The sequence below is a fragment of the Candoia aspera genome, chromosome 1 (assembly GCF_035149785.1).
Source record: "Candoia aspera isolate rCanAsp1 chromosome 1, rCanAsp1.hap2, whole genome shotgun sequence".
NCBI classification, from domain to species: Eukaryota; Metazoa; Chordata; class Lepidosauria; order Squamata; family Boidae; genus Candoia; species Candoia aspera.
Window position 1 is genome coordinate 70,679,700 of NC_086153.1, and position 14,962 is coordinate 70,694,661.

Here is a 14,962-nt window from a genome sequence, read left to right on the forward strand (position 1 = left end):
TAAATATTTAAAATGTAGTGTTACTTGAAAGTATCTAGTGATCTCCAAATTAGAAGGCACATAAGGCACATCCAGTATCTGCTTTTCCTCTTCTATTATCTGAAAAGACAGTGTTGCAGCTGGTGTCTCCCTGCAGAGACCACATCATTGAAGAGTTGTACTCATTTTCCTTCTCAGGTAGAAAATGTTTGAATAGGCACAAAATGTAAGATCACAGAACTCATTAAATAGAATACTGCTGAACACCAGATAGTGAATCGAGGCTCCTTATGAACAGTCATTCAGGGAGGATCTGACAAGTCTGGTTATAAAGTTATAATCTTTTTACAGACACAATCAGTTTAGGTTCCTATCACACACTGAACCCCTCTCTGAAATCCCTGCCTGTGGCTTTGACAAAGCAGCAGGAAATGAAATGTATAAAGCCTGCCTCTCATCATTGTGAGTATCTGCAAAAAAACCTTATTCACATTGCATACATGCAAATAAGTTCTGCCCCAAAACTAAACTGAGTATTAGCAGGGGCTATTTGTGAGGAGGGCTTATATAGAGAAGAATTTTCTTCTGGCATGCTTCACATCTGTCTCTGTATTCCATCATTATATCATAGTCCAAGTGAAACTTCCTATTCCCCTGCTCTTGATCCATTTCCTCAGGCTATGAATTGACATTTCTAGCTGTAACATTCTTCTGACACTTTCTCCTTTTCTCCAAGTCCTTATTATGCACGCAGGCCCTTTACTTTTCTATCTGAAAAAACTAAGAATCTTCATTTAGTCAACAGAATTAATTGTTTATTAATTGTTGTTTTCATTTATATCCGTACAGAGTAAGGAAGATGACTGTGACAGAAATACGCAGCCTCCATTGCCTAGGCAAAAGGGGCTGAAGCATTTTTTAAGTCCAGAACTACAAAATAACATCTGGAAGCAGCTCAGGCAGATGTATCCCTAATTCGGAAGAGGAGGAGGAGGAACAGCACAATCAGATTTGTGCTTTTAGAAATATTCATACCAGGTTCAGGTTTTCTAGGTTCAACTTGAATGTTCATTAAAAAATTGGAATAGATTTGAAAGAGATCCAGCAGCTTTTTCTCATACTTTGGGTAATGTAAAGGAAGAGAGTCACTGCTACTGTTCAAGCTCTGAGCATTTTTCCTTCTTTTTTTTCAAATAATTTTATTAAGAATTACAAATAGAACAAAAACTAATACAAACTACAAAAATCCCCAGCAAATGTACTTCAGACTTTAAATAAATTCTATTATGCTCCATTTGGATTGACACAGTAGGTATGCTTTAGCCAAATGTTCATTCAACAGGAACTTGGATATGTTTTTTTTAAAAAAAAACGCACAACAGGAACTTGCAATGCCTTCTACAAAATTAAACATAGGAGAGAAAAACAAGAGCAATAAGCTAAGTATAAACATAACTCTGTTCTGAAATCACTAATCCATGACTTGCTCAGTCATGTTCTCTGCAAACAAAAACTATTTCTTTGTTCTTAAGAAATAAATTTTGACCTAAGAACTCCATGCTTATTGTTTTAACAATTAGGCTTTTCGTATCAGTCTGGTATGTACACGTTGACCATTTTTCTGTTTAATGGAGCATATGCTTAGAATAATTAAGCATAAGCTAAAACATAATTTTAGAAGACAAACTTTCCAGACATGTTATAAAACTGGATTTTCAACAAATGCCTGGAAATAGATTTAGGATCTATCTATGCCACTGTTTTATTTTCTAGGAATCAGGTGTAAAAATAAAGAAAGTTCCGAAAGGTTAAAAGGAAGTTGTATTAATAATAATCCCTCTGAACTTTATAAAGTAATTTATAAAAGTAATTTTTATAAAAGTAATAAAAGCTGTCAATTTTTCAGTTATGTTGGGAACAAAAATTGTACTGCTTGGATTGCTGCAACTAGTTTTCCCCTAAAACATGCATATGTCTTAATTTTTAGGTTTCCATTGTCCCTGAAGAAAACCTTCCTTAAAGCAAAAAATAGGGGCTTAATTGATGTTAAAATACTCCTTCCAACTTCTGTCATTTTTTAGCTTAACAGAAAGCTACAAAATCATACACCAACAGCTGATTTTTCCAGAGTTATTCATCAGATGGCTGCTGAATAAAATAAAGCTATAGAAAAGCTGGGAAAGAGCATGCTGTAGTTTACATTTCCTAACAGGTTTAATATGCAGAACAATAATAGTGATTGAAATACAATAAAATATTTTTCACTATGTAGTCTAAAGTGAGATAGGACTGTATCCATTATACAGTATATACTGTTCTTGGTATGAGTAAGTAGGGATGTGCAGTGAAGCTTCGTATTTGAAGGCAAAAGCCTGTTTTGGAGCATGTTGGTATACAAATGTAGCACTTGTCTGCAACTCCTTAAAGCGGCTATATCTTTTCCTAGGATTGCATGACTTCCCTCTGCAGCTGCTGCAATTGTACTATGTTTGCAACCCTGCATGGCTGAATGCATCTTATTGCCTTCACATTAGAAACTGTACTAATCAAAGCACACAGGTTTTGGGTTTTTTTTGTCTTAGTAGCCCTGGTGCAGTTTGTAGGAGAGACACAGAGAGACTAATTTCGGTGGAGCGGAGATATCTGCCTGTCCTGGCATCACAATCTTCTCCAGCTTTCTGTTTCAGGAACTTAAGTCAGTCCTAACTGACTGAGAGTTACTCAGGCCAAATAAATATCAAAGTAATAATGATAACATGTCCTATTTCTTTCCTTAACACATTCAAAAACTAATATGCACATGACTTTATCATTCAACAGAACAAGATTTCACCTTACATTTGGTTCAGAATATGCACACTCTAGGTAAAGGTAAAGGTTTCCCTTGACGTAAAGTCCAGTCGAGTCCGACTCTAGGGGGCGGTGCTCATCTCCATTTCTAAGCCTTGCAGCCGGCGTTGTCCATAGGACACTTCCGGGTCATGTGGCCAGCATGACTCACGGAACGCCGTTACCTTCCCGCCGAAGCGGTACCAATTAATCTACTCACATTTGCATGTTTTCGAACTGCTTGGTGTGCAGAAGCTGGGACGAGCAACGGGAGCTCACCCCGCCGCGCGGTTTCGAACCGCCGACCTTCCGATCGACAGCTCAGCGGTTTAACCCGCAGCGCCACCGCACACTCTAGCACTGGTTTATTTTTTACTTCTCCAAGTGTTATTTATTCAATTAGTTGAGAAAACTGGCATTAGTCTGGAAAACTATGCAGATGGTGTTCCAATAATAAAGGAATGGTCTTGGGAAAAGAAAGAATTGAGTGATGTAAAATCATGTTTGATTTTTTAAAATATACTTTAAATGATTAAATCTGGAAAAATTATTATTATTAATCTAAAACATACATATTTTATAAATATGTTTCTTTATAAAATATTAAGCCATGGGAGTAACTAGATTTAACTGATTGCATTAGTTGATGCATTATTCTGAGTCAGAGTAAATACAATTAACTTTGATCAAACAGAATTGATACTTAGGAATCTGGATTACTTAAAAGTTGATGAGATCACTGGATCCAGTGATTATAAAATAGGAAATAAAAAGTAGATAAATTAATTACAGGACAAATATCTTTGAAACTCATGGTGCTTGTTGCAGATGCTGGGAAAGCCTTTAGCCCAGGAGAGGTCAAAAAAGTCACACACCAAGCATTTCTATAAAAATAATTTATTTACAGAAAACAAAAACAAAAGCAAAACATTTAAAGGACCTAGCTCCCTTTTTGGAGCAAGCCTTGCTGAGCTACATTTCCAGCAGAGAGAAAAAGAGGAAGTGAGAACAAGTCCGGGCAGGTCCTCCCCCAGGCTATTTTGCATGAAGCACGTGCGAGGAGACAATCACTTGCAACCTTTTTCACCCGGCCAAATGATTAGGTATAATAGTAGCTTAATCTATTAGTAGGAAAACCTCAACAGTGCTGGCTGGTATATTCTTTTTATTTTCAGTCACTTCTTTGTTGGTATTATTCTCAGTTGGCAAAATCAGATCTACATTTTTTAAAAATGAAGAAAATCTAGAATGTCATCAAAACTTTTCTGTTGAATATAAAAGCAGGAGATGTGCCTTTCCCTTCTGTAAGTATTAAATATATAATTCGTCATATGAAAAAATAATCAAAAGTACATCTTTTTGTCCTTAGACATATCGATAGTTGCATGTTAGGCTTTTGCTTAATAAAATGCGTTCATCCAAAGGAGACCAGTGAGCCTGAAATGTTGATTTGTAAAGGGTTATCTAAGAAAACTTTGAAACTAATACATACCTTATTTAGAAAAATTACTCTATGTCTGTGTGTAAGTGTGTGTGAGTGTGTATGAAAGAGAGAGAGAAACTCCTGTTCAACAAAATAAACAAACTAGGGCTAAAGTGCCATTAGACCTCTAGAGTTGTAAAAAAAAATGTTCTACAGCAAAAATTAACTACGAATGTCAACACTTTTATTGTTTTACTAATATTTAACATCAGCTAGACTTCACTATTTTTCAAGCAGGAACAACAACGTTTGAAATGTGAGAACAGCATTAATTATTAATAGCTCAAAGAGTAGCTCCATGTTAGAAATCTTCAGACAGATTGAATTAGACCAAAGGCTTATATAATCTAAGGTTCTGCTTAAATTATAGTACCCGTAGACATGATGAATTATTTTGCTTCCACTTAATCTGGAAACCCATTCATTAAACAAAAAAATGGATGGTAAGCCTGTATTACTGGCAAGCCATGGGTCCTTTTCTCAGACAGAAAGGGAAAAAAAGGAAGTCTATACCTAAGGAAAGTGAGAGATGTCTGAGATATCACATCACAGAAAAGAAATATACAAAGCATTTAAAGTTCAGAGTCAAGAAGAGCAATATGGTCTGTAGAATGATGGAAGTAGCTAAAGGCAAGAAAGGGAGGCAGAAATTGCACAATTAAGTCAAAAGCTCAGAGGAGATCTGACAAATGATTGGCAAGCAGTGCTGGTGATTTTTTTGCTCACAAAGAGAGGAAACATAAGTAGACTTCATGAAAAAACATGGAGGTCATTGCAAAACCTGCAGATTCAGCAGGAACACAATTTTAACAAGAGGCAGGTAGGTAGCCTTGGACTATCAGTAAATGCTTCATGAATTCAGCTGAATGATCAAGAGAACCTTCTAAATATTTATTTCCAAGATCTGTCTGAACTAAAAGAAAACAATATGCAAGCATTTATAATACACTGGCTGACTAATATAGCACCAGAATGTAGTTTCATGGAAGCAGTTAATGAAAACACAGAAACAGACACACACACACACACAGAGACACAGACATGAACAGAAAGACACACAAACAAACACAAAACCCCATTTGGCCTAATCAGCAAAAAGGAGACTAGTCAAGAAATATACAGGTAAGATTTTACAACTAAAATAAAAACTATTTTATACATTAAGGCTACAAATAATTAATCAAAATTTCTAAAATTCAAATTTTCCAAAAATTTGTGCCAAAGTACATTAGCTGGGAAGTGGGAATTTATACAGTTCCAGGAGGCGGGAATCCCATATAAAGGGGGCTACCCATTTGAGTTTCGAATAAAATTAAATTGAAAATACCCAATTCCAGCAAATAGTAATCAAGCTGTGAAACTCCTTAAGAAACTTGCAAACTTGTATGCAACTCAGAGTCTGCTGTGATTGGATCTGCCCTTTCAGAGAGACTGACTTTATAAAACAGAAAAGGTCTAGTGACTGCAGAAACATTGGATCTTAGTCCTCATTTTCATATGGATGAACATGGATCCTTCTAATGCTGTCCCACCACTTCATCATTGCCTCCATTTGAAAACATCTTTACCAACTAAAACAGATCCATCTTGAGTGAAAAGATTACAATTAAGAATGTTCTAAATAAGACAGAGAGTGAGTGATGGCCCTGGCTGGCTTTCAGGCCCAAGGAAAGATTAGAAACTGGATCTCCCAAGGATAGCCCAGCACCTTAGCCTTTCCCTGTCTTTTTAAGGCAATGCAGGTGCGAGGAACTTGAACATAGCAGGAGGGTAGCAGGGATTATGTCCAGCCAGAACAATCCAGCATTAGGGAAAGAGAGGAAGCGATCTACAAAAGTAGACATTTGCATATTCCCCCTTTTTGGGGGAGATGGTGTCCTAACAGTCAGGAACCACGCTGAGACGAGGAATAGGTCTCTAGTGTTTATTACTGCTACATAAAACAGAATCCTAACAAACTGAAGAAGCGTGGGAAAACCCAGACAGATAAACCCCAAAAGTTAAGGCGGGTCTGATCTGTGTCTCTTTGAATGGCTGCTTAATTCCTCAGTACTACACATGCGTTTTCCCCCCTGGATAGAGGCCCCCTCCTGCTCACCATCAGTACTCATGACAGATGGGGGTGATAGAAATTTGAAAATAAATTTTAAAAAATAAAATATGTGCATGTGATAACTATTGGCAGAAAAGTAGAGAAATGGAAAATGAGAGAGAACAAAAGAGGTGTGCCAGATAAATAGAAAAAGGGACTCAAGCAATTAAGACAAAGCCTAGAACCAAAGGACTGGTCCACCAAGTTTATCGCAGTTATGAGGATACACAGTTGCTAAGGCCAAAAGTACCATAATTTGTCTTTTTGATCCTTGCTTATCCCACTTTGAAGAGGGAGTACCACTGATCCTTCCTTATTACTTCCTTAATAAAGTATCATAATAAACTATTGGAGAATGATTTATTGTCACAAAATTCTTTAGGTCCCGCCCACCCCCACCCCTTGGGATGAGGTTATGGTGTTCAGCATTATGATACATTACCCTTTTTTAAAAGAAATTTATTTGACTTATTCAAAACCCTTGAATAGATTATAGAACACTGACAAGTATTGATGCTGCTTCTTCGGCGAGCAATTAAACCACCTGCTTGCAGATGATGCTGGGATTTGAGACAGGGAGATATTGAACTTCTCTTTACCAGACCTGACTGAACACATCTAGTTCCAGACATGCTGCCTCTCCTACCCCAGAACTTGTGGCTGCTGTGAAATGACAGTATCCTCTAACTCTACTGAAACCAACATTGAGGCTTATTTACAAAACTTTGTACAAACTTTATGGCTGGTTTCACACATCATACTAAGCCAACATGTTTGTTGCTATTTGAACTCATTCACTCTGGTTCCTAAACCATGGTTTAAGGCTTTATGAAATGCGTGAGACCAGCCCATTGTGTCTCATTCATAGGAAGCTATGGTTTAGCATGATATCTAAAATCAATCTACAGTATGTGTGCCTGTGTGTGATAAGATTTGTAAAGGTTGTCCTTTGACTTCTGGACCATACTGTGAGTTTCCTCTGGTATGTAGACTGGATTAAGATAATTCAAGAAAAGTTTGCTACACCCAAAATAGCAAAATGCTGCCAAGAGCCATGGATATAGTTAATTTTAAACTCTGCAGATACTCAAATATTTAGTAAAGTTGTTACATATTTAATATCTACAGACAACTTAATTAACGGCAAAATATATCTGGTTTTTATCAGCCAGCAGGATCTTCTAGAACTGATTTTCAGTTTAGCTGTGCATGAAATACAGAATTCATCCAGACCTGTGCCTAAATAAAGAATTAGAAAAATGGATTAAGAACCACAGGAATACACCGATTTTCCCCCCTGTACTTCTGATTTTCCTGTATGCCAGTATTCACAAATGTTTCTGCAATAGTTGTGGAAGTGTTCATATGCACAAGCAGCTATTTAAGTAATACTTCATTAGTTTAAAATTGTATTATTTTGCTCATTTAAAATGCATTCATAAGTAGTTTAATCTCAGTTTAAATACCTGAAATGTTTGAACCCCATGATACTTTGACAAAAACCAGAAACATACTATTCATTTCCTTGCTCTTTGTTAGTGTAGCCAGTTCAAGAGGTTTGCAAATCCCAAATATTTGTGGGAACTACAGTCAATTACCAGACTCCCATATATTTATTTTATGTTGCACCTTCAAATCAATCCTGACTTCTAGTGCTTACGAGGCCAAGTCTATGCAGTGTTCTTGGCAACATTTTCAGAAGTGACTTGCCATTGCCTTCTCCCTAGGACTGAGAGAGTGTGACTGGCCCCAGCTGCCTTTATGTCCCAGGCAGCACTAGAACTCACTGACTCCTGGTTTCTTGTGCCTTTTGCTACTACACCAACTGCCTCTTTATGGCAAAGAATAATTCCAGTCCAAAACAATTTTTGTCCAACTGAGCTCCACGATCATTCACATGAGATTTTAAACAGCACAGTAAATTCCATCAGTTCAAATATAGCACAAGACTACAATCAGCTAACCATGCAACTTCCAACCCAGATCTTGTTACACATTCTGTGTTTGCAGAATTGAACTATGTTTCTACCATTTCCTGTTATCTCTTTTCATCATCTAAGATTCTTTAGGAATTTACTGTTTTACAAAGGTTGGTTTTACATGCAGTCAAGAAACAAGAAAGATCATTACTCTGGGGACATAGCTGTTGGATACTAATGTCAGAGCTCTCTAGCAACAATCAAGACTAGAGAAGAACAGCCAATTCTCTCCAAGCACAGATTAATAAGATTTATCTATTAAGAAAAAGTTTGAAGTGAGAACACAAGAATTCTGGTAAGTAAATCTGATTTCAAACATGGGACCTATATTGATGGAATCCAAAGCTGTTAGATTCTTTCTTCCTCCTGCCACTGCCACCCACTTTTGATGTAAAGGGGAAGACACCAATCTCTTCTCTGCACCCGGGTTTCATTGATGGCACAGTTCCCAGCCATGTTATTTGTGTCAGAATCCTCTCTTGTGACTACTTTACTTGTCCATCTTTTCTTACTGGGTCTTCTATTTGTCTTTATCTATTATGAGGGTCACTGATAAGACATTGCTGATACCTTGAGATTTATATTCTTCTGAAATGGCAGGAGGGGATAAGAGTAACAAGATAAGAAATTCATGTTATCATTTTCTTACATGAAATAAATTGGTACAAGCGGATAGCACACCAAATTGTTGTGTCCTTTCAAAACTATAACTATGGTTTATTAATCGTTGTGATAGCATGTTGTTATTTCAGCATACCAGGACTAGCAGGGGATATAACTTATTTATTTCTACTGCAGAGGTCAGTGTTTATTATCCTGCACAACTCTTCCTATGAATTATTTTTTTCTAAAACTCCAGTAGAGTTTACAAAGTTAAACGTAAGAAAGAGACAAGCTAAAGTCCTCCAGATGTTTTGGACTACTGGGAGTTGAAAACAGTTTACTTCTTTCCAGGATATACTAGAAACTGTTTTTTAAAATACAAGCATTTGGTTCTGATGCCTAAGAAATCAGGCAAATAATCAAGAACTTATTTAGGAGAAATGCCTATCCCATTGCTTTCCATATCTCCACAAATCTTGGTTACTTCAGAGACTAGTGTTCAATCCCTAGGGACATAAGAGGGAGGAAATGCAAGTGATTCAAATATGATTTGCATAGCATATTACACAAAGACAACACTGATCCCTAAATGGATCCTCTACATAATAATCAGCAGAACCGTGCATCCATTTCGCAGGATGCCATTTTGCATTTGACCAATTAACACATTACCTATCTGTTAAAGCTGAACACAGATATCTTAAGTGAACTATAGGAAATTCATTTTATAATCAAACGTTCCAGGTTATAGCTGAAAAAGCAAATGAATTGGAAGACTGAAAATTCACACTGAACTATGAAACATATATGTGAAACCTGAATAAAATATTTCGACAATATAAGTGAATCAGCAGCTATTATGCTATGGTTATAGTTATACAGCTTGACTTAATCAAAATGTAAAAGCTTTTATCATGTCAGTATTGTGAAAGTGGGAACCCAACCTCAACCATTTATTCCACTGTGTATACATGTTATTAGCTGTTGTTAGCACTTGTCCTGCTTCACTGCAAGAGTCTGCGTGGTTTCCATTGCAGTCACCTAGTTCTTACAGCAAAACTTACCATGCATGATGCAATGAGGGGTTTTATTTTTCCGCTTGTTGTAGAGCCTGATACTGATTACAGCCAAGAGGGAGTAACTGGCCCCAGCTGGCTTCCATGCCTAAGGAAGGACAAGAACCCAAGTGTCTCCATTGCTAGCCCAGCACCTTAACCTCTACACCACCCTGGTTCTTATGTCAACAAGTTTATAAGATTGACAGGTACATCTCATAGTTATCCTTATCATGTCATGATGTGACCCAATTCTTTCTTATCGCATCAACTTTCAAACTCTGTCCTTTTTAAGTACTTGAACTATTTTGTGGCTAGAGCAGTTGTCAGCCTCTCAGTAGAGAAGAGAGTGTGGTGGTTGCCAAAGTATTTCTTTTTTTTTTCTTTTAAAACATTTGGAAGAAAGCAAGTATATAGTAGAATAAAGCTCTGGATACCTCCACCGTGACTGTCATTCCCAGAGGGCCAGATTCCAGAAGAATTGTACAAAATGTTGATGGTGGAGGTGACTATCCATAGCTTTATTCTGCAGAAGCACACCTCTTCTGCCAAAAAGGTTAAAAGCAAACAGAAATAAAGACATTGCAGCAACTGTCACTGGTGCCTACCCACTGGGTAAAAAGTGATGTGGAAAAGGAAACAAATTAGAGTAAAAGAAAGAAAGGGATCCATTCATTTTCTCCCACCTTTTTACCATGTGAATCATGGGAAGAAAACAAAGCAGTTCCTCTTTCCATATCTGACAGTTTCCTAAACATTTTACAGAACTTGACACATGCTAAAGCTATGCCAGACATGCTAAAGCCAGCATCCTTGACAAGCTCTGTACATTCTTTAGGAAACAGCCATATTCAGAAAGAGGCTGTGCTTGTTGCCTTCTTGTTTGCCACATGGTAACAGGGGACCTTGTTATCCATTTCCAGTGTTCTGAAACAGAGAGCCAATACTTTGTTTTTATAGAAGAAAATCTGCAAGTCCCCATGCACTGATCTACCTTCATCTCACCACCACCATAGAATTCACTTATATACTTTTCATGTCCTAAAGACTCTCTATAGGACCACACTTCCTTTCAAGGTTCCCTGAGAGAAAGCCCTATTTCACATAATATGATTAGTTTCTGAGTGAATACACATTGGATCGCACTGTTTAAGGTGCTCTTGATTAGTTCTCCTTTAAAGTGTACATATTGCATTTTTATCCATGCACATGAATAGTTGCTGCATTTTGTGAAATAAATTTTAAAGGAAGAATGTTAATTTTTTTTCATTATGTAAAAAGATTACTGTCATACTGAAAATCTTCAAAAGCTGTTATACATGTGCCTTTGTTTATTATTAATTAATTAATTATAGTTATATAGTTATTTATTTTGTATTTGAAATGAAGGGCTCTAAGCATGTAAAATATGTCTCTCCTGTCAAATATAGAGCTGCATACGCTCAGCATTTCTTTATTTTTCTTTCAGCAAAGCAACACTTACAAGCTGGGTTTTGGTATTAAAATTATACATCTGCCTCAGTGTAGATTCTGCACCATGCAGAATATAAGTTGGAGATCTGTACAGGGGAATCCCTACCCTCCAGCATCAAGAAGTTCTCTAGCTAGAGAACCCTTTCTTGACTTAAAAGAAAATAAACATTGTCCAGGGCATTGATATCACCAAATGCAGTGTTACTATTATCTTTGATCCACTGCTGAGTGTAATAATGGGTTTCATGTTAGTTTATAAACTTCCTTTAATAATGGTGGTATTTGCATGACAACATCACAGTTTTGCAGAACAGACTGAGTAATGAACCATCTACCCACATTTTAGCTTTGTATGTTGCACAGCCTGATCACTGATTATGATATGCTCCAAAGCCTTCCTTTGCCAAAAGAATCCATTTTAAACATGACCCTTTGTTTTGTTTAAGTACAGTTTTTAGAGAAGGTAAAGGATCAGTCCCTCCAACCTACTTCCCATGCCTTTTTTAGATTTTGCAGACCAGTGAAGCAGCACCAAAGATGGTAGCTCCAGATGCTGAAGTAGCATCAGGCAGGAAGATGGATATACCCAATATATCCTTATACAAGTGGAAAAGTTAAAAGAGAAGGCAAGGGGTGGGGGAGGGGAGTGTCTGAACTTCCCATGTATGAGAAATAGAGGTGGGAGAAAGGAAAGAAAAAGGAAGTTATATCCTGAATGAGGGAAGAACACTCTTGGTCTCCCAGGATGAACCAGCCCATTGATTCCCATTTTTACTCACCACCCTTTCTCCACCCAATCCTGCCTCTAAGATAAAACAGAGTACCAGTGGTTTTACAATCCATGGTGAAGAATTAGCAACAGTTTACAGCTTGAATACATCGGGAAGATTTTAGGCTTTTCCCTCCTCGGTCCCCCTCTTTCCTGACACCCTTCTTTTCTTTCTCCTTGATTCCACAGATTAGGATATAGCATTTTCTAACCACCTACTAAGAAAAAGGAACAATATCTGGCAATTTTTGAGCTTCAGTAAACGAAATGAAAAGTGAAATATGCTTTGATTCATAAGCCTGATAGAAACGTCTTACTCAAAGAATGTTAAGGGGTGTAATCTGGATCTGTATGAGGCACGGCAATGCTAGTGATGAAATGGAGCGCATGAGTGAAAAGCAATATGAGAGGGCAAGGAACAGGTAGCCTCCAGTCAGTGAACAGAAGATTACTGGACCTCAGTGACAGCAGTAATTCCAGAATGTGAAAAACTTGTAGTCTCCATGAAGTGGAAGATTGCTGTAGAGGGTATAGACCTTGATGGAGAGAGGGAAGCTCTGTTACCAATGCAACGAACAGATCAACCCCTATGAAGAGAGAGGTCTACAAAAATGGCTCAGACAGGCAATCTCCTAATTCACAGGAAGGTAAAAGAGAGAGGAGAGGAAGCAGATGCAGGCTTGCAAGATTTTGTTACCATAACCATTCCAATAAAAGTAGTTTGAGGCATCTTTTTCTTGGTCTGGTCTACCTTGTAGAGCGGGGTTTCTCAACCAGGGTTCTCTGGAACCCTAGGGTTCTGTGAGAGGTCACTAGGGGTTCCCTGGGAGATCACAATTTATTTAAAAAAATATTTCACATTCAGGCAACTTCACATTAAAGAGGTAAGTTTCATTCTTTATTTTTACTTTAAGAAAACTGTTAATGCATATATACGGGCCTACCCATGAAACAAATATAATAATTCTGTAACTTGTGGCCTGCATTTGAGCCTGAATGTGCAGGGGTTCCCCGAGGCCTGAAAAATATCTCAAGGGTTCCTCCAGGGTCAAAAGGTTGAGAAAGACTGTTGTAGAGTGAGCGTGGAAGAGCAGGCTGTTTAGCAAAATTATGGGCACCTGCCCTGCCTTCTTTTGCTCCTATTTGAGCCTTCTCCCAGTGATGCAACTGCGGGGAGCAAGCAGGGCTGTGCCCCAGGCACCATGCTGGAGGGGGGCACCAAAATGAGCACTGGGGGGGGGATGCCAAAATGGGCGTGGAATCCATGTTTGCCCTGGCTGACCCAGATCCTAGTTGCAGCCCTGCCTTCCCCCAGCATCAGCACGGCCGAGTTGCCAATAAAGCTGCAACTTGATACAGGTGTGGGGAGAGATGGGAGGAGAAGCATGTTTTGGAGCTCTGCAGCCACCAGAAAACTGAGTACAGTGGCCAAAGAAAAGAAGGCACTTTTCCTTCAGAAGGAGTGGGTGGTCCACAAGAGAGGAAAAGAAATATAGAAGCCCAGCAAGACAAAGCGCAATGTAAAAAAGGTGCAAGAGCCCTATATGCTGGCCATTAACAGAAAAAGAAGGATCTCAGAGAGCGGGGACAGAGCAGACTTAAGAAGGAAACGTTGATGCATACTAGTAATAGTATACAGCATACTATATATATGTAGTTGTAATAGAGTAATAGGTAATAGAGTAATAGAGTATAGTATATTGAATAGTAATAGTATAGAATATACTAATAGTATAGAGATAGCAATAGAACCGAATATAGGAAGCACTCACATACCACTTTTGTGTTAGTTTTTACAAAATAAAACATCTCCCCAAGCCTTATAGGGAGGCATAAAGAAACCATCTGTCCAGGGTCCAGTTCTTTTGTGTCTCTTTTGAGTCTGGGTCAATCCAATTGGGTATGATTTAAAAAAGAACCTGTGCAGGGAGAAGATCCGTGTTAGTTCACAGTGCCAAAGAGATGGGAGATTTTCTGCCTAACGAATTTTATTACAAGGCATAAGCTTTCATGAGCTGCAGCTCATTTCATCAGATGCATCAGCTTCTACTAAAATGTGCAAAACTAAACTTCTTCGGATCAGAGTGTTTCCCAGAGAGCAGTTGACTGATAGGTAGAAACAAAACTGGCTAGTAGAAATGAGATCTCTCCTATTGTGGCACTGGAGTTTGAGGTAGCAGTTAAGGCCGTGTTTCTCAACCTGCACTGTGCTGGCTGGGGAATTCTGGGAGTTGAAGTCCACCTATGTTAAAGTTGCCAAGGTTGAGAAATGCTGGGTGAAGGAGTTGGACTAGAAACTGGAGATCCTGAGTTTTAGTTTTCCCTCAGGCAGGGTAGCTGGCTGAATGACTTCAGGCCACTCAATTTCTCTCTGCCCAGCCCACCTCACAAGGTCTTGCTGTAGGGAATAGAGGAGGAAGGAGCATTATGTACACTAACTTAAACTGGACATCATGAAGGCAGGATATAAGCCAAATAAATATTAAAAAAAAAAAAAACAACTTCCCACCATGAAAGAGGCTTAGCACGTCTCTTTTAAAATGTCAGACTATCAAGTCATTTTTGTTTCAGTGAGGTTTACAATTACATCCCTGTTTTTGTGAAGATATTGTTTTTTTTTATTTATGTAACTCATTTTAATTGATTTTAACAGTTTTACTATGTATTATATATTGTATTAACTACTTGCTTTATTGGAAA

The 14,962-nt window shown here is 38.0% G+C and overlaps 1 protein-coding gene across 1 annotated transcript in view; it reads right to left on the bottom strand.

Moving 5' to 3' along the window:
* Window positions 1–14,962, bottom strand: part of CHRM3 (cholinergic receptor muscarinic 3) — a 206,498-nt gene that overhangs the window by 160,177 nt on the left and 31,359 nt on the right. The gene's annotated exons all lie outside the window — the stretch shown is intronic.